The sequence below is a fragment of the Manis javanica genome, chromosome 4 (genome assembly GCF_040802235.1).
Source record: "Manis javanica isolate MJ-LG chromosome 4, MJ_LKY, whole genome shotgun sequence".
NCBI classification, from domain to species: Eukaryota; Metazoa; Chordata; class Mammalia; order Pholidota; family Manidae; genus Manis; species Manis javanica.
This window is the reverse complement of record NC_133159.1, coordinates 139,519,292-139,538,121: the sequence shown is the minus strand read 5'-3', so window position 1 is coordinate 139,538,121 and position 18,830 is coordinate 139,519,292.

Genomic DNA, 18,830 nt, shown 5'->3' with positions numbered 1-18,830 from the left:
TCCAAAGAGCCTGACCACCCTGACAGGAGAGTGAGTTTCTAGATAACACTGTCCCTAAGTGTGGCTCTGTCTCCTGAGCCTGCTCAGTCACAGTGTCCATAAACAGCGGGGCTGCTTGACAGGGCTGGAGGCTGGGCATGGCCTGTGTACAAGGTGGTGGTGGGAAGGCCTGCTTATATCCATTTTACACGCAGAGAGAGTGAGGCTCAGCGTCTAAGCCTGAGATCCCAGGTCACACAGCTCACCAGAGGCAGCTTGAACTATGTGAGGATACTTAGGGTCTCAAAAAAGTATTCCTCCCTTTCAAAATTCTATCCCTCACAGGAAAATGTAGCCACGTGGAAGGAACGTTCTGTGAATAGAAAACATAAACGTCTTAATGGAGAGTATTTTCTCAGAGTTTGGCAGTGTCCTGGGGGCGCTGGGTCCCCCACTCTTTGAATTAATCTTTCTTCTCTTCCTCTTTCTCCCTTTTTTCTTGGCTTTAAAATGAGGAGTGAAGTCTTGAACATAATAGAGTATTTCCAGTGACATGGGGGTTGGGGGAAGATGTTAAATAAACCACCTTTAATTGGTTTCAGCACCTAAGAAAAATGACAGAAACAGGGACTAGCAGGATAGGCTTGCGAGGATGAGGAGGGAGGGAAGGAGGGAACAAAAACATTAACTTTCCCTAAAGTGCAGCCAGTCCCTGCGATGGGCTAGAGAGAAGCCTGGAGGAGCAGGCGAAGGTCTCACAGGCACCAGTGGGTAGAGTCGCTCGGGACCCATACAGATGTCTGCACCTTTCTTAGTTCTTACACTTTGCCTAAATGAATTTGCAAAGACTGACTTCTTTGAGATGCTCCGTGGACTGAGGCTACGTGTCCCCTCTGCCTACCTTTAGCCCCAACTCTATTCCCGATCAACCAGAATTTGACTGGATTTAAGGCACAGGGGAGAAGAAAGGAAGGGAAGTTCTTTGCAATCCTCTCGAACAACGGGGACAGTTTCATCATTGGCTGGGTCATTGAACAACTGGAGCTCTCACTGCAGGTTGGAGTGTAAAGTGATGCGATTTTGAAAACTTCTTGGTGGATTGTAACACAGTGAAATACCTCTCCCCTGCCCTTGCTGTTCTACTCCTAGATATTTACCCAAGAGAGGTGAAAACATATGCATAATTCATTACAGCTTTACTCATCATAGTCCTAAACTGGAAGCAACACAAATGCTCACCAGTAGGAAAAAGGAAAAAGAAACTGTGGAATTCATACAATGCAGCCCTCAGCAATAAAAAGTACTACAAATATAGGAAACATCATGAACCTCCAAGTTGAGTGGGAGAAGCCAGCTACAAATGAGCACCTGCTGTGATCATTCTATTTATAGCAAGTCCAGCAACAGGTCAGAATAGCAATGACCTGTGGAGGGCACTGCCTGCAGGGTGGCAGGGGGCAGCACGAAGGAGTCTTCCTGATGCTGGAAATGTTCTGGAGCTTGATATGGATGGTGGTCACACAGCTGTTTACATACGTAGAAACTCATCCAGCAAACTAGGATATGTACGTATTATTCTATGTAAACCTTATCTCAATAAAGTACTGCTTAAAAACAAAAATAACTCCCGGAGCCCAGGGAGACACAGAAACAGCTAGAATTCCAGCAAAGAAGTACTTTGGCTTCCTTGTGTGCCTTGCAGGTGAGTCACAGTGAATCTGGCCCAGAAAAGAAGAGCCCCAGGGCCCTCGGCTCCTGCCCTGCAGGGAGGGGCAAGAACCAAGGTACAGGGGCCCTTGCAGCTGGGCCCCAGCACCTCCGTGCACTCACTACACTCCATTCCCAGGGCCTAGGTCTGATCTTGAAGAGGAGGGAGGCAGCCCTTGGGAAAGTTCCTTCTCAGAGTTCTGTTATTCAAAGTCCCCAACACTGACTGAGACTCTCTGTTGTCTGCACTGTGGACTAAAGGACCTGTTCAAAATTTGAGCCTGCACCTCATACCCATTTGATGGCTGCTATCAAAAAATAGCAAGTGTGTGGGCAAGGGAAGCAAAATGAAAAATGAATAAATTGGACTACATCAGACTCAAAAGCTTTTGCACAGGAAAGGACACCATCAGCAGAACAAAAAGGCATCCTATGGTTTGGGAGAATATATTCATAAGCAGTTTATCCAATAAGGGGTTAACATCCAAAATGTACAAAGAACTCATGCACCTCCACACCCAAAAAACAAGTAACAATTAAAAAATGGGTAGAAGTCCTGAACAGACACTTCTCCAAAGAAAAAATTTGAATGTCCAACAGGCACATGAAAAGATGCTCCACATCATTAATTATCAGGGAAATGCAAATTAAAACCACAATAAGATATCACCTCACACCAGTTAGTATGGCCAGCATCCAAAACACAAGAAATGACAAATGCTGGCAAGGATATGGAGAAAGGGGAGCCCTCCAGCCCTGCACTGTAATTGGTTTAACAGGCATGGAAAGCAGTATGGAGGGTCCTTAAAACACTAAAAATAAAAATACCATTTGACCCAGGAATTCCACTCCTAGGACTTTACCCCCTAGAAAACCAGATACCTGATTTGAAAAGACAGATGCACCCCTATGTTTATCGCAGCACTATTTACAATAGCCAAGATACGGAAGCAACCTAAGTGTCCATCAGTAGATGAATGGATAAAGAAGATGTGGTACATATACACAATGGAATATTATTCAGCCATAATAAGAAAACAAATCCTACCATTTGCAGCAACATGGATGGAGCTGGAGGGTATTATGCTCAGTGAAATAAGCCAGGTGGAGAAAGACAAGTACCAAATGATTTCCCTCATTTGTGGAGTATAAGAACAAAGCAAAACTGAAGGAACAAAACAGCAGCGGACTCGCAGACTCCAAGAAGGGATGAGCCATTACCAAAGGGGAGCAGGGAGGGGGTGCGGGTGGGGAGGCAGAGGGAGGGAGAAGGGGATTGAGGGGCATTATTATTAGGACTCACAATATAGGTAGGTCATGGGGAAGGCAGTACAGCATGAAGATAAATAATTATTCTAATATCTTATTCTGCTGATGGACAGTGACCACACTGGAGGGGATGAGAACTTGATAATATGGGTGAATGTTGAACCACTGTGTTGTGTATGTCAAACCATCATAAGATTGTATATAAATGATACTTGAATTAAGAAAAAGAAGAAAGCAAAAAGCCAATCCATTAGACTCATAAAAAACCAGCAAGTGTGGAGGACAATGTGGAGAAAGGCCTCTAGGGGGGCATGAAGATGGGGAGGCTGCTATGGAAAAGGTAAGTGCCTGGCATTCAGCTTTTGATGGCCAAGGAGGCATCCATTTCAAAGCTGTCTACCTAGAACAGACATACTGCCAGCTGCACGACTCCTTCTAGTGAAACAGTCAGATATGCAACCATGCCAAAACCGCCCATTACGCTCTGCCTTCGGAAAGCCTTGGGTATGCCAGGTAATTGAGTAACACTGCTTTGCCCTTCCCATGCCCTAATTCCTGCCTAGCTACCCTGCCATTAGATGCCAAGAAAGGCAGAACCCCAGGTCTGTACTATTTCTAACCGCAACCTCACTGTGTGGCTCCAGGAGCGCTGTGCACCCTCTGGGACCTCTGAGTAATAAACCTTGTTTTTTCAGAGTGCCGTGATGGTCATTGTAAAGGTGCCTCTTGCACTCATAATATGAATCACAAGGGCTGGTCCAGTCATAGCATTGGTTCTGGCAGGGGAAATGTCCACAGGAGCTTGCCACATGTAGGATGGGGCCAGGTGAGTGCCCCAGGCTTTCGTAGCCAACAGTGCCACTACTGATAGGCTGAGACCCGTGCAACAGAACCGAATGGTGATTCCTCAAAATCCTAAACAGAACTACCACAGGACCCAGCAATTCTGCTTCTGGGTACACACCCTAAAGAATAGAAGGCAGGAACTTGAAGGATATTGGTACCCACATGTCCACACCAGTGTTATGCACAATAGCCAAGAGATGGAAGTAACCAAATGTTCATCCACGGATGAATGGATCCACGAAATGTACACACAGTGAATAGATTATTATTCGTCCTTAAGAAGGTAATTCTGACACATGTTACAATATGGAGGAACCCTGAGGACATGATGCTAAGTGAAATAAGGCCATCACCAATAAAAAGACAAATGCTGTATGATTCCATCTATATGAACTGCCTAGAGAAGTTAAACACATAGGAAGGAAAGTATAATAGTAGTTACAGGGGCTGGGGACTGGGAGGAATTGGGAGTTACCATTTAATGGGTACAGAGTTTCATTTTTGCAAGATGAAGAAAGTTCTGTGGATGGATGTAAGTCCGGGGAAAGGAAATCCTGGGGCAAAACACCTCTAAAAACCGAAATCAGTCAGTGGAGGAAATAAAGTTTAAAATCTGTTTATTGCTCACAAGCTGCAGTCCCAGGCCCTCTCTCTTTCCTGCTCCAGCAGAAGCAAAACTGGCCTTCCCCTCACCTCTGGGGTACAGATAAGCCCTCCTTGCCTAGGTAATTACCCATTGATATGGAGATGAACTTCTCTCCACCCCTGAGGAATGATGCAAATACACTAAAGCCATTCTTTCCACCACTGAATGCCTATTGATATGCAGATGTACTAAAGCCAGGAGAGATTTTCTGGAAATATTACAATTTTACCCACAATGGATATTAGCACAATAATGTGAATGTACTTAATGCCATTGACCGAAACACTTTTAAATGGCTCAGATAGCAGATTGCATGTTAGGTGTATTTTACCACCATTAAGATTTTTAAAAATGTGAGTCTGATGGTCTCTACTATCAGGCTAAGGATACACCATCGCCAGGCCCTCTCCACAGCACTTCTGGCTAGGGAACAGGGCAAGCAGCCTCCCTGCTCAGAGGGCCAGGAGTTTCAGGAGAGATTCAGGAGGGGCCAATAGGGGAAGGAGATGCAAGAGAAGACAGAGGACGGAGGAGGGCAGAACACGCAGGGAGGCTTCCCAGCCACACAGTCTCCCCACCGCTAAGGGAGAGGCGCTCCTAGCCAGGGATGGTGGGGTGGGAGAGCTGCTTCCCAGGCAAGGGGACCAGCACGGACAAAACCGTGGAGCTGAATGTGGCCAGTTTTAGGAACTGACAGATACAGGCTATCTGGAGTGCAGAGCAAGAGGGAGAGAGGAGGAAGGCTAAGCTGACGCAGGCACGGCCGCTCTTACAGGGCCTAGTGGGCCTATAAGGGTCCGGAGCTTATTCTATAAGCAATGGGGAGACTTCAGAAGTTGCTGATTTTTTTAACTGAGAGGAAAGCCACAAACAGTAAAATGCACAAATTGTAAGTGTACAGGGTGAGTGTATTTTGTGTATGTACACCTTTATGTAACCAGCGGTAAGATGGATAGGACAGCTCAGCGTCCAGAAGCTCCCTTATGACCCCTCCTTGTCAGTATGCCCAGGAGTAACTAACTGGTATCCTGGCTTCCAGCACTACAAACTATTTTTCTGTATTTCTGAACATCATGTAAATGAAATCATACAGCATGTACACTTTGGAGTCTGACTTCTTTCACTCAACATTATGTGAGGCTTATCTACGCTGTTGCAAGAATCAGTGTATGTCTTTGCTGCATAGTGTTCCTTTTGAGGTGGGGTAGGGGCATGGAACAAGCATCACGATTAATTTTTCCTGCCTATAATGAAAAATGCCAAGATAACAACAGGGACTCCATCTTAAGGCTAAGATTCCATTTTAAACACCAGAGAGTTAAAAGGTAAGATTCCTAACATATTTTATAGTAATCAGCCAATAACTGACCCTATCTTAAGGCAGGGCAAGCAGATCTAAATGGTATGTCCCCATTGCTTGAGGATAATCACTACCTTGGAGAAGAACAGGATCAAGAAATTCCTTGTGCTAAATTTATCTTACAGAATATCTAGAGGACAGACTACAGATGATGACATACTGTCTCTCACTGGGGATAGACATCAGGAGACCACGTGCCAAGCCTACCATAACCCCCACTGCCCTTTGTCCTATTCTTGAAAGCCTTAAGAGACAGAATCCTAAGCCTCTATGTGCACCTCCTCTCTGAGGTTGCCCGCACTCCCCTTTCTTCGAGTGTATACTATGCCTTAAATAAAGACTTCTCATTGCTCATAATTGTCTCTGAGCTTTTCCAGTGGTGAGGGTTTTTTTTCCTGTGCTATTTCATTCTATTTTCTAGACTTAAGCACAAGTCTTCACTCTCTGTCCTACTCCAGACAAGTAGGGAAGGGCTACTGAGATCCTGATTTGGGCTTGCAAATTCCTGTTGCCTGGGTGACCCGGACAGGACTGCAGCTGTACAGTCATGCTCTTTAGTTGTAGCCTGCATGAAAATCTCCTTTGCCTTTGGGAAGTCCTCAGATAATAATCTCACCCCATCCAGTGTTCTGTGACTCCCCCAAATCATGGGGATGGTAGGGGCTTAGTTCCCATGCGCTGTGCTGATTCAAGCGGACATTGGACCCTACTGCCATTCGCTTCTACTCTCCATGAATTCCTTTCTTACCTACACTCCTCAGACCTGTTCGAGAATTCTCTCTTGTTCAGAGTCAAGAACCCTCCCCTGCCCAGATTGAAGTTCCACCTAGCACAAAGGGAGAGACCTCCACAGCTGCCCAACAACACTTTGTATGACAGTACCTTTGCTGATTTACTCATTCTTCAGCTGATGGACTGTAAGTCCAGGGAGAGGAAATCCCAGGGCGAAATATCCTCTAAAACCAAAATTAGTCAAAGGGAGAAATAAAGTTTAAAACCCATTTATTGCTTACAAACTGTAGTCCAGGCCATTTCTCTTTCCTGCCCCAGCAGAAGCCAACCAGCACTCCCCCGTCACCTCTCAAGTTTGGATAAGCCCTCAGTTGTCCAGGTAATTACTCATTGATATGGAGATGAACTGCTACCCACCCCTGAGGAACACCTATTGATATGCAGATGCACTAAAGCCATACCTCTCTCCACCCCTGAGGATGCAGATGCACTAAAGCCAGGCAAGATATTCTGGAAATATTACAATTTTATCCACATGGACATTTGTGTGGTCTTCAGCTTTACCTCTCATGACTAAGCTGCTCTGAACAGTGGGTATGTGTCTCTTGGTGCACAGAAGCATGCTCTCTGTTGGGTATCACTGGGCCATAAGGTACACATATTTAGCTGTAATGGACTAAATCAGATGTATGTTTTGGGGGATCACAGTGACTTCAGTGTGAGGAAATATGGAAGCTTCATCAGTAGAGGGGGCCAGGGGCTCACCTTACAGTTTTGTAGTAAGGAAGGTGCTTGGCACAGAACAGAAACTCAACAAATGTTAGCCTGCCTCCTTCCCATCTTTCTTGGGTTACAAGAAAAAGGGGGGACCTCTTACTTTATGACCTAGATAAGATTGTCTCAAACCACATTCCAAACCTTGAAAAAGTCCACGGATCTCCCTCAGTTTTCTGAGTGTGATGGAGAGATCAGATTCTCAATGATGTTGGCTCCAAACTCCTGTTTATGTAAATATACTTACATATAAATGAGTTTCTTTCTTTTATCCTTCTCTCTGCTTGTTCCTACCTGCCTGCCCCAGGGCATGCTCTTGGCCACATCATTGCATTGCTTCTCCCTTTAGTTTGGTGAAAAATTCCCAAGCTTTGCAAGCAGACAGACCTAGGGTTCGTTCCTGAAGGATGTGTATTGTAAATTCTAAAGTAACAACCCAAGAAATAAAAAAGTATAGCTAATAAAAGATAAAATGTAGCAAAGATAACATAGACTTTCAAAAAAAAGTACCATTTAGGTTTTCTTGGCTTCACTGGAGATGGATGGTAATTATAGATTTGCTTTGTTTATGTCACCGTATTCCTATTATGTTAATATGTGTGTACAAATTAGTTAGTAGTTTAAAACCTATACATACTTAAGGTACTCTACAAGAAGATATGTCAAAGAAATAATCAATCCTCCCAAGTTTCCTTCATATGCTACATCTATAGCTTTTCTTCTTCCTTCCTAATTACAACCCTTAAATAGAATTCGTGCCTCATATCGAATTTACCGAGTATCATAATTCCTCCAGGTGGTAAAGATACCTCGAGACAAGTGCTGGGCATAGAAGCCACAGGGCATAAATCTGCAAAGAAGTAAAAAGCTAACCTTTGCAAACAATATGGCTTCTCTCTCACTTACCAACTTTACATTTCCCTGTATGGCCCCGGAAGATGACTGGTTAGCCAGAGACGGGTAAGATTCCTCAAGGGAGGAACAACCTAAGACAGGCACAGTCGCAGGGGGGCCATCAGGTGAGAATTTGGGGATCAACAGAGGTGAGGCTCAGAACCTCACCCCCCCTGCTTTGAGAGAAATCTTCTGCATCCGTGGATGTCTTGCTGCCCTTGTCTAGCCTGGATTAATACTTAGTCCATAGGCACACACCTGATCATCTGATCATCTACATTTGCCTTCTTACAGCACTAAACTATGTTTTCTACCTTTATCTTGCATCTACCTACCACTTCAGCATTTTATTAAAAATAAAAATAATAATAATAATAGGAGAAATGTGGGATCAACATATAAATCAAGTACAAAAATCAAACGAATATTCATATTTGACCTGATTGTTTATAGGTCATAATGTGTGATCAAAACCGAAAGTTTGTGTGATGACTGCCCTTGTACTGTTCACCATGTAAGAATTTATTCACTATGTAAGAATTCGTTCACCATGTAAGAACTTGTTCGTTATGCTTCAGAAGATTGGAGACTGACGAGAATTAGGCTTGAGATGGATTAATGATTGTACATTGAGCGTTGACCCCCGTATACTGAATTTTATTGTTGTTAACAACCATTTGATCAATAAATATGAGAGATGCCCTCTCAAAAAAAAAAAAAAAAAAGTACCATTTAATTCTAAAGAAAGCAGCAAAAGAGGAAGAACAGAAAGGACAAATAGAAAACAAGTAATAGATGGTCAACTTAAATCCAACCAAATTAATAACTATATTGAATAGACAGGGACTAAACAATTTCTCCACTGCCCGGTGAAGCCCCTCCTCCAGCTCTCACACTCTGGTCTGTTGCACCAGGTTTGTATTTGGAGCCAAGCTATCCAGGAGCCCCGGGGAGGCCCAGTGGTGGCTCCACTGTCACCCCAGGCCTGACTTCCTCCCCGGGTTCTGCTGTTTGAGTGGAATCCAAACGGAATACTTATTTGGAAGGATTTGAGGAGGATGCTGGGCTTGGAAGGGGAAGGAGACAGGACTCTTTATGAGGCAGAAAAGGGGCAAGGCCGGGTTTGCTGAGCTCAGAAAACCCTTCTACTGGAATCAGCGGCTTTCCAGGAAAAGGGAGGGTCCAGGCACTGCCACTGGAACTACACTCTTTGGAGGCCTAAAGCAGACAGGCCCGGCACTGGGGGGAAGAGGAAGCATTTAGCACCACGAGTTAACTTTGGTGAGTCAAGAATCTCCCCTGAGGCCTAGCATCAGGTGGTCTGAGGGCAAACCTAGATATCTGCATTTTCAACAAGTATCTAGGTTTTGTGGGACCTGGATTACAAATCTGGGGGGCATTTTAAGAAAAAGATCTTACTTTACTAGAACAGACGACCATACAAACCCATTGCTGGGGTCCTGCCCGGGGTCCACACAGTGAGGGCCCGGCAGCCTAAGCCTGGTGGGCCTGTCCGTGAGCTCACCCCTGAGCAATATGGGGAAGTGAAACTCTCTGGAGGCGGCACAGACCAGCACTTGGCCTCTAGCATTTACTGAGCACCTGGCCCTGCCCTTGGCTCTGGAGACCATAGACCAAGAAGACAACACTTCCCTCCAAGGGCTCATAAACCATTAGAGTTGGTGGTGAGCCAAATGATTAAATGCGCTAATATGTTATTAGTTGTCCACGGGGCCCAGCTGCTGGGTGAAGCCAAGTTGCTTTAACTCTCTATACCTCAGTTTTCTCACCTGGAAAAGGGAGCTAATCTCTTCATTCCAGAAGGTTGTGAGGATTAAATGAGCTAATGCTTGTAAGGCACTTAAGTCAATGCCTGATAGAGTGAGCACTCCATAAATTATATCTGTGTTTTCACAGAGCTTACCTGTGGGTGGTGAAGCCAGGATAGACGTCAGGGAGGAGATGGCCCTTGGACTGGGTCTCAATGGCCTGGTGGCATCCCACCCTTGGATGGCAGGTGCACAGAGAAGGGCATGCAGTTCTGCAGGATCAAGCACACTCAGAGTCACTGGTCACCTTCTCGCTGGGAACCCATGTGCGCAAGCATTCACTCCCAGAGGCACAAAGGGTTAGGGTCCTATCAGTTAAGTAGCCAGACACACAGCTGCCTCTACCTTTATTCCTTGTGTGACAAGCCTGAGTCTAGTTTTACTTCCCGATTTCCTTTAAATTGACTCACATGCATTTATTTTAAAAGCAAACTTCATGTCATGACCATAAGTGAAAAGCATTACCACTTCCATAAATGAATACTGGTGAGCAAAATGGATGTAGGCAGTCATGTGAATTTGGGAATACACCAACGTTCAGACTGTAGCAGCTGATAAATGCCCCAAATGTCATAAAACTGTAAAAAATAATATTTGTTTTAGTTAATGTCCTGACACTATACTACTTCTTATATTTTGGCCACATAACTCTTTGCTTCTCCATGTGATGAAAGTTTGACATGTTGTCTATGGAGAAAGGTCATTCTGTCTTTCCCATGGCCTGCTTCCTCTCCACTGACTGTATACTTTGGGTACCAGGCAATGTGAGACATATTCTATTGTGATGTACCTCTGGCATCTGGACCAGGTGGTTTGGTGCAAGGAGCAGGAAGAATGTTCCAGAAGCCATTCCTAAACTGGGACAGCTGGGAATATTCATGAAGTGGCTGTGAACCACATGAGATATACGTTCAACCTAGAATAAATGTATGCCCAACTCAACCCCCCTTTAGCCAAATTTCCAAAATGCGCACGGCCTCTTGCCACACAACCTGACTCAAGAGGAAGCGCAATGGAGGGGAAGCCAGAGGGGAAGGTGACAGTGCAGTTCATACACCTTCACCTTTTCATAATACAACAAACTCCTATGACCATGCAAAAACATTGCCCGTACAGGAAGGGCCCTGAGGTTCAAGCTTCTAGGGGAACCCACCTCTGGGTTCCTAGGCCAGCCAGGAAGCCAGATGGGCTGATGGCCAGAGGTGTTTGCCAGAAGAGGAGACCTGGTTTGGCTGTGGCCCATGGCCCCAGCCCATGCCCTCCCTCTGGGCAGCTCTTGCCTTCTTCCTTCCCCACTCTGTGCTGTCAGGAACAAAGTCCCTCTTTGATCACTGTAAACACTCCTCAGGAAAGGAACCAGTGTTGACCAACAGCAGATTGCTCTCTGCCTGGCCCTGGGCCAGGGATTTGACTTCTGCCATCTCTGTTCAAGCTCCTGGCTGAATAATGAATGGGTCTGAGACGCAGAGAAGTTCCCAGGGCCACACAGGTAATGAGCAGCAGAACCAGGATAAAGACCAGGTCAGCCTGGCTCCTAGGTCTGTATGCTTCCCGACCCTCAGCGGCTGCCTCCCTCTGTTTTGGTGTTAGTTGAATAGATGCCTGAGCAGCCAGCAAACAGCTACTAACTTACCTGCTGAGCTGACACCACCAGGGGGAATTCATCCAGTCTGTACTCTGGTTATCTGCCACCACACAAGATCATATGACCCTTTTGCAGCTTAAAACAATGACATGTAGCTGGCTCACAAATCTGAACTTGGGCAGGGCTAGGGGGGCAAGCTCATCTCTGTCTGAGGATGCAAGCCAAGTGGAAGATACACCCCGTTGATACCCAAGCTCAGAAGTCATGCAGTGCCATTTCTACCACTTCCCTTTGTGAGGCAATCCCAAAAGCAGCCCCCCACCAAAACCCCCAGCCCCAGGTTCAAGGGAAGAGGAGGAAACTCACCTCCTGATGGGGTGCACCAAGATTCTGGAAGAGCCTTCGGGGGCCAGAAATATTTGGAAGTTAAAATGCCTGCCACAGTCAAGAAACAAGTGCTGGGCCCCTTCGGGCACTGGGTATAGAGAGGGCTTGTGCACAGTCCCTTCCTTGAGTAGCTCATATTCCAAAGGGTAAGACAATACAGAGCTGGGAGCCAGACGGACAGAGAGGGAGTGGTACAGAGAAACTCTTAAGTTAATACTTGCATGGTGTTATGTGCTTGGCATCATTCTGGGTGCTCTGCATTTAATCCTCTGTCAGCTTTATGAGGTAGGTACAATTGATTATGCCTGTCCTTTGTGAGAGGAAACGAAGGGACAGAGAAGTGAAGCAACTTGCCCAAGCTAGAAAGTAGCAGAGCTGGGGCCCAGGTGGGCTGCAGTGAAGCCGACAATGCTGACCACTGCCTCGCTTCTCAGATACCTTCTCTTCAGGGGCTCCTTTCACGGGACCCAACATCTGTTGCAGGGAACATGGGCCCATGTGGCTCTGTGCTTTGTGCCCCAGTGGCAAGAAGGGCTCAGCCAGAACCAGCTACTAGTCTCATCTTTGGTCAGTACTTTCTGTGCCTAGGGAGCAGGAAGCCATGCACCAGGCTCAGCAGTGGGTCTTGCCAGCACCTCTCATCCACGCCCATGCCAGGGGCGGCAGGGTGTGGGGAGTGGAGGCTGCTCTGCCCAACAGGAAGCAACAATGAGTCCATTTTCTGTGTACAGGGACCTCCTGAGAAGAATGTACAGTGGAATGTAATGATTTTTTCCTCGGAGTTAGCATCACCTCATAGCAGAGCCCAGGTGTTGAAGCAAGAGCACACCCTTTAGGAACCAGCCAGCTTCAAATCCAAGTTTCTTCATTTGCTGGACGAATGACCCTGAGCAGGTTATTTCATCTCAGTGACCCCCAGTTACTCTTCTGTAAATGGGGGCAGTACTTGTCTCACGTAGTCTGTCTGATAGGAGCGAACATACGTAAAGCATCTTGCATGGCTCTGCCACACAGTGGGACTCAGGGATGCTCTCTTTCTGCCCTGGTCTCCTTGTGTGCCTAGAACTAGACCCTGTATCCAAGGAGTCTAATGAACTCCTAACAGTGTGGGGCTTTCCCCTCCCTTGTTTCTAGACACTCTACCTCTAGTAATGAAGCCTAAGATGATTGTATTATTTTTGGCAGCCAGAATAAATGTATGTAATAGCTGCTCCTCATCCCCTCCCAACAGCTGTCATAATAGCCCCGGTTGCACAAGGGTGGTTGTGGTATTCCAGAAATATACTAAATCCCAGGCCACTTCTCCCATGACTCGGGCCTTCCTGCCACACTGCCACGGAAGCCTCGACCAATCCGCCCAACAAAGAAGGGACCAGGTAAAATTCAGAACCCCTGGCCCCAGTGCCTCCTCGCTGAGCACCTCTGTTCCCAAGGAGCCGTGTGCTCAAGGGGGCAGATAGCAGACACTCAGCCCCTGCTTGGGGACAGGATGAATGAGCCTACACGTGTACCTCTCCAGCACTGCTCTGCCTCCAGCCTACAGACTTACAGAAATAACTGACAATTTTTTAAAATCTAAAGGTGGGATGGGGGTTTCCACATTAGAGAGTGTTGTGGGCCACCCACAGGGTAGGAACATTGAAGATAATCCACCGGAGACTCCTTGGAGAGAAGGAAGTCACTGGGGTTGGCCTTCCAGGGAATAGGTCTGAGGCTCTGGAAAGTGAGGGGTGTGGATCTTGGCTGGTGGGAGCAGCCACTGGCTTTGAGCATTGACTGTGTGCTAGGCACTCCGCACACTTCCTTCATCTCATCTTAACATGCTGGGTAGCAAGACCTCACTTTATCAATGAGGACGCTGAGGTTCTAGGAGGTGCAGGAACTCGGGCCGGGCCACAGCCTCACAGTCAATGAGTGAGAGGCTGAGATTTGAATCTTGCTCAGTGTCCTACTGTCTATTCTCCCTTGTGCCACGTACTCCCATAGAAGAGCTTGTCCCCACTGACAGCTTAAATTCTAAAGGCCCAGGCATGAAAGAGCTTTAAAAATACTCTTCCTATGACAGTTTGCTCCAGTAAGAGCCCCAAAGAGTCATGCTTTCCTGTGTTGATGCCTTTTGCAGTGTGACTTTCTCTTCCTCTCTTTAAGTGATGGCATCTCTTTTCCCACCTCTGAATTTGGGCCAGCCTGTTACTTGCTGTGACCAACAGAAGGCAGAAAAGTAACATCGCTCAATTTCCAGGCTTAGGCCTTAAGAGGCCATGCAATTAAATGGTTAAAATGAAAATTTCTATGTCTGTTATAGAATAAAAAAAGGCGGGGTAGAGGGCAAGGGAGGCTATTAAATTCCAGCTGGATAATGTGCACCGGAAGTTCTGATTCTGCAGTTCGCCCTCTCAAACGGGAGATCAGCCCTGGCAGGTAGGCAACGCTGGCACCAACAGGAGCCTTTCTTCCTCAGGGCCTCGGGGCTGAAAGCTACTTGAAGAGAGAGTAATTTTCTCACAGTGTGACTCTAGGTTACTTAATTTTGTGTTTCGGTTCTGCCTAGACATCCTAAGAATCCCCCGGGAAGGTCCTGCACCAGGAAGCTCTCAGCTGGGAGAAAAGTGAAGGCTTGTTCTAGAACACACAGTTGATAGAGGATCAGGCTCACTGGGTGGCCCTGGTAAGAAGTGCAGGAACTGTCCAGTACCCAAGGAGGAGACTTGAGCCAGAGTGGACTGACTCCTGAGCCTTGGTATGTGAATGAGCTGCCCCCCTCTCCCACCCCTCAGTCTTGGTGTCAGAGCAGACCTCTGTGATGCTGAAGCCCACTGACATCATGTCAGGCTCCCATCATCAGTGCAGCTTTGGGGAGAGGCCCGGAGATTGCCGTAAGCTGGAGCATGTCACAGAGCAGAGCATGCAGCAGCAGAAAGTCAGGAGGGTGAGCACGCATCACCTTTCCAGATGCTCGGCAGAGCAGCTTATCATGGGTTCTAATTGCTTCCTGTTGGCAGCCAGAGCTGCGCCAGAACCTGCCAGTGGGAGGCCTGCAGGCCAGTTCCAGTCTGCAAGTTTGTTTTATTTGGTTTACACACTGCTTAAAAAAAGGACAAGCCAACTTTTAGAAATTGGGAGGTTTCAATAAAAATCCAGACTTGTAGAGCCTCTTAAGAAAAAGAATGACATACAAAAAGGAAGATCTGGCAACACCAGGCTGCTCCCCATGAGGCAATAATTCACCAGAGCTGAGTGCCAGCTGCCCTCTTAGAGCATGCATTCTCTCATTAGCCACAATCCTCACCATTCCCTGATGTCTCTCTGACACCTAGGACCAGTGTCAGTGGCCATTTGTCACTGCACTTTTATTGTGTGCTGCTTACAAGAGAGAAGTGTTTCTCTATACCTATGTCTCTGCCATAAGTGAGAAAACAAAGGATGAACTGAAAGGGCCTAAATTTGTTACCAAAAAGGGGAAGGAAAGTATTTCTTTGTGGAAATGAAGAATATTCCTATACATTTAACAAGCAAGGACCTGGTCCATTTCACTCCTGCTTGATATCTCCTGGCTCCATAGGCCTTTGATTTTTGTAATCTCTCAGCTAGTCCAAAGTCACTGGTGGTTTGAGAAGAAATAATCAAGTCCAGCCTTCTTTCTGGTTGTGAAGGCATATGAAAGTGTCCAGTGTCTGAGAAGACAGTGAGAGCTTCCCTCTTTCTATCCAACAGTGAGAAAAATGAAGGCAAGAAATTGACTGTGGGTGCCACGACACTTGCCTCATGTTCTAGAGACTTCTTACAGTGAAACCCAAACCACAGATGGATAGCAGCACAGATCTGCACGTGTGTCTATGAACAGAGTTGATCTCTAGAGAATGCCTGTGAGGGGACGGTAGCCACAGCAGGAACCAAAGATTCTCCCAGACCCCGGCCTCCATGAGCCTGTCTCTTGAGGACCAGTGAGATTAGGCACTCACCTTGCTGAAGGGGTCCGTCCAGGCATGGCTTCTGCATTTGGCTCATGTGGCATAGTCCCAAGTTTATGCCTGATACCCTGGCATCCCTGCTGGTTAGCACCACCTTCTACTCACAAAGTGTCCCAATTTGGATGATATGGTCACTGCACTTTAAGTGACCCCTTGTCTATAACTTATAACAACTCCTGATAGTTGATTCCGTTATTCTGGGTCCACAAGTAAACTGAGCACAGAAACAGCTGTGGTTACAAGCACTGCCAGGGGGACCGTTCCAGAGGAATGCATCATGTAAGCAGCCTGATGGATCTCTAAGCAGGGTGGCCACTGGGAACGGCTCACCTCCCCTGTGGCCCAGGCCTGCCCTCCTGTGCCCACTGCAAGCTGCAAAACACAGTCGAGACAGGTCAAGACCGCAAAGCTGCTCACCGTCCCCCGCATTTCCCAGACAGTATGAACCCCAGGCAGCCTGACCCCCTAGCTTCCAGGAGTCATCTTCCTTGCTTGAGGTTCTATTTTCCATTCCTCCCCACCTGGCCCGGTTTCTCTTTACAGGGGCGCCTACATTTCCCCAAGCTTCGTTTCCTCCCCTATGAAATGAGGCGAATGTGAACCCTGTAGGTTGTTGGGATTAAATGGGCAAATGTGTAAGAAAGATTTAGCACCAGCTCGGGATGAATACCCCCACAGTAAGTGCTCGTGAGACTCGTATACTTACTGTGGCTAAGCTGGACCCTGCCCCAGGGATCCCTGCCTCCCCTGCCACTTACTTCTACAAGAAAGGATCCTCTGGTCCGGAGTGATGTCCCCAGCACAGAGGGGCCTCCGCAGGGTGGTCAGTGGTGTCCACAGAAACAGAGTCCCATCTTATAGTCCAGGAAGCCTGGGATCCTCCACATCCAGTTGCCCTTTGAAACCTGACTGTGCAGATATAACCACACTGAACCACATTAACCACTGAAACACACATGCACACACCTCCCAAGAACACACATGAATTCTGAGTAGCCTCTCCATCCTGGAAGTCAGGCAAATCTGTCTCCTGGTCGGCTAGCTGGCAGTATACCTCTCTCCTGCAAATGGATTGGCACCTGGCCCTTTGAACATGTTTTAGCTACTCACCTCAACCACTGCTTTCAACTGGCCCCTCTGGGCCTGTGGCAGAGGAAGGTGGCCCATTTCAGAGTCACACACACCTCTGATGGTCTCACTTTTAATTACACAGAGATCCTGTCAATGCTTTGAGAGGTAGGCTCCTAAAGACTGGATTATATTTGCATTCTTTCAGTCCAGCAATAGGGAATGGGAAAGAGAGTTCATTTTTCCAGGTACAAAATTTTCCTCCAAATATAAAACTTTAAACTTAATCCCCATGGACCCAGATACCCTGCACTGGTGTTATTTTGATCTTGGCAGGTGGTGGTCTCCCTTCTCCTTCTCCATCGATCAGCCTATAGCCCCTGCCAGCACCACCCCCACCCGCAATATATCCCAGGGAGGTCCTGTCTCCTGTGCTAAAATCTGGAACCATCTATTCCTTCTGAGACCATGGACCTACTTGAATGGAATAGCTTACAATGATCTCGTTTCAGGGCGCAAAGGTAACCAGGGAATTTTAGATGTGGAGCAAAGGGTCAAAGAGAGCCATTGTCTGCAAATGCTCCCTCCCTGCCATGCTTTCTGTGACAACCGGGAAGCTTTGATTCCAGGGAGGACAGAGGGACGCCCTCCAGGACTTCAATTGCCTGGGATCTAACATACCCTCATTCTAGTCCTGCTAAATAAATTTCTAAAGCTTCTGTTTAGCACTTCTTCAAAAGATAAAAATGGCCCACCAAGAAAGAAAAAAAAATCCAGGTGCTATATGTTAGGTCAAAAGTCATTAAGGAAAACATGCTGAATATCAGTTATAAACAAGTCCCCCTCAAAGTCTCCCTAACTGGGGACCCTCAGCTTTATCTGTGGGGTCCTTGAGAGCAAGGTCACAAAACCACGGGGCACAGAGCCGAAAACACGTGTTGTGATGAAACAGTAACGGGTCCACTTTAGGACAACTCACAGCAGTTTAAAGCTAAACACACATCTTTGCAAATGCTAAGTATGTCCATATTCTCTCCTAAACATTTTACGTCCCATAAAACAATGAGATTTGGCAATACATTTCCTTTTCATTAGAATTAAATTTGCCAAATTAAGCATTCACCCAAGTCGAGGAATGCGTCTAGGATCAATCAAGCCCAATTTGCATTTCCAATGTTGATGGTTAAATTTCCTAGTTCCCACCCATTGTATTCATTTGTACAGCAAACACTTTTTGAAGGTCAGTCACCTCACCTGCTGCAAGACTATTAACCTAGTCTTGTCCTCTGTCCTCTTCCCCGAAGCTGGCTATAGGCCAGGGGGGGTGTTAGTTGATAATGTCTATGTTACAGAAATAATGTCTAATAACATGAACTACGCCAGGGCCTCTCAGGGGGCGCCAGGAAGACAAGATTGCTGCACAATTCCAAGAAGTGTCAAGGCCCTTCCAGTTTCTGCCCTAACTCCCATGTTCCTTTACTATAGTCTATAACCAAACCCTCAGTCCGATTGGGCAAGGCAGATTTGGGAGAGGCCCCTTGCCTTCTCACTGGGCTGCCCTTCTGATGATAAAGCTTTTTCTGCTTCAATCCCAATGACTCAGAAATCGGCTTGCTGTGCCTAGGCATGTGAATCAGGGTTTGGGAGCTCCGTAACACTAACTTCTGCCACACATCCCAGCAGGTGGGCGGACCCACACTTGACCTTCAGACTGAACAAGCTAATCATGCTGTTAGGGGAGGGGCTCTCGCCCCGTGGCTGCCCAGATGGTCAGTTTCTGCTC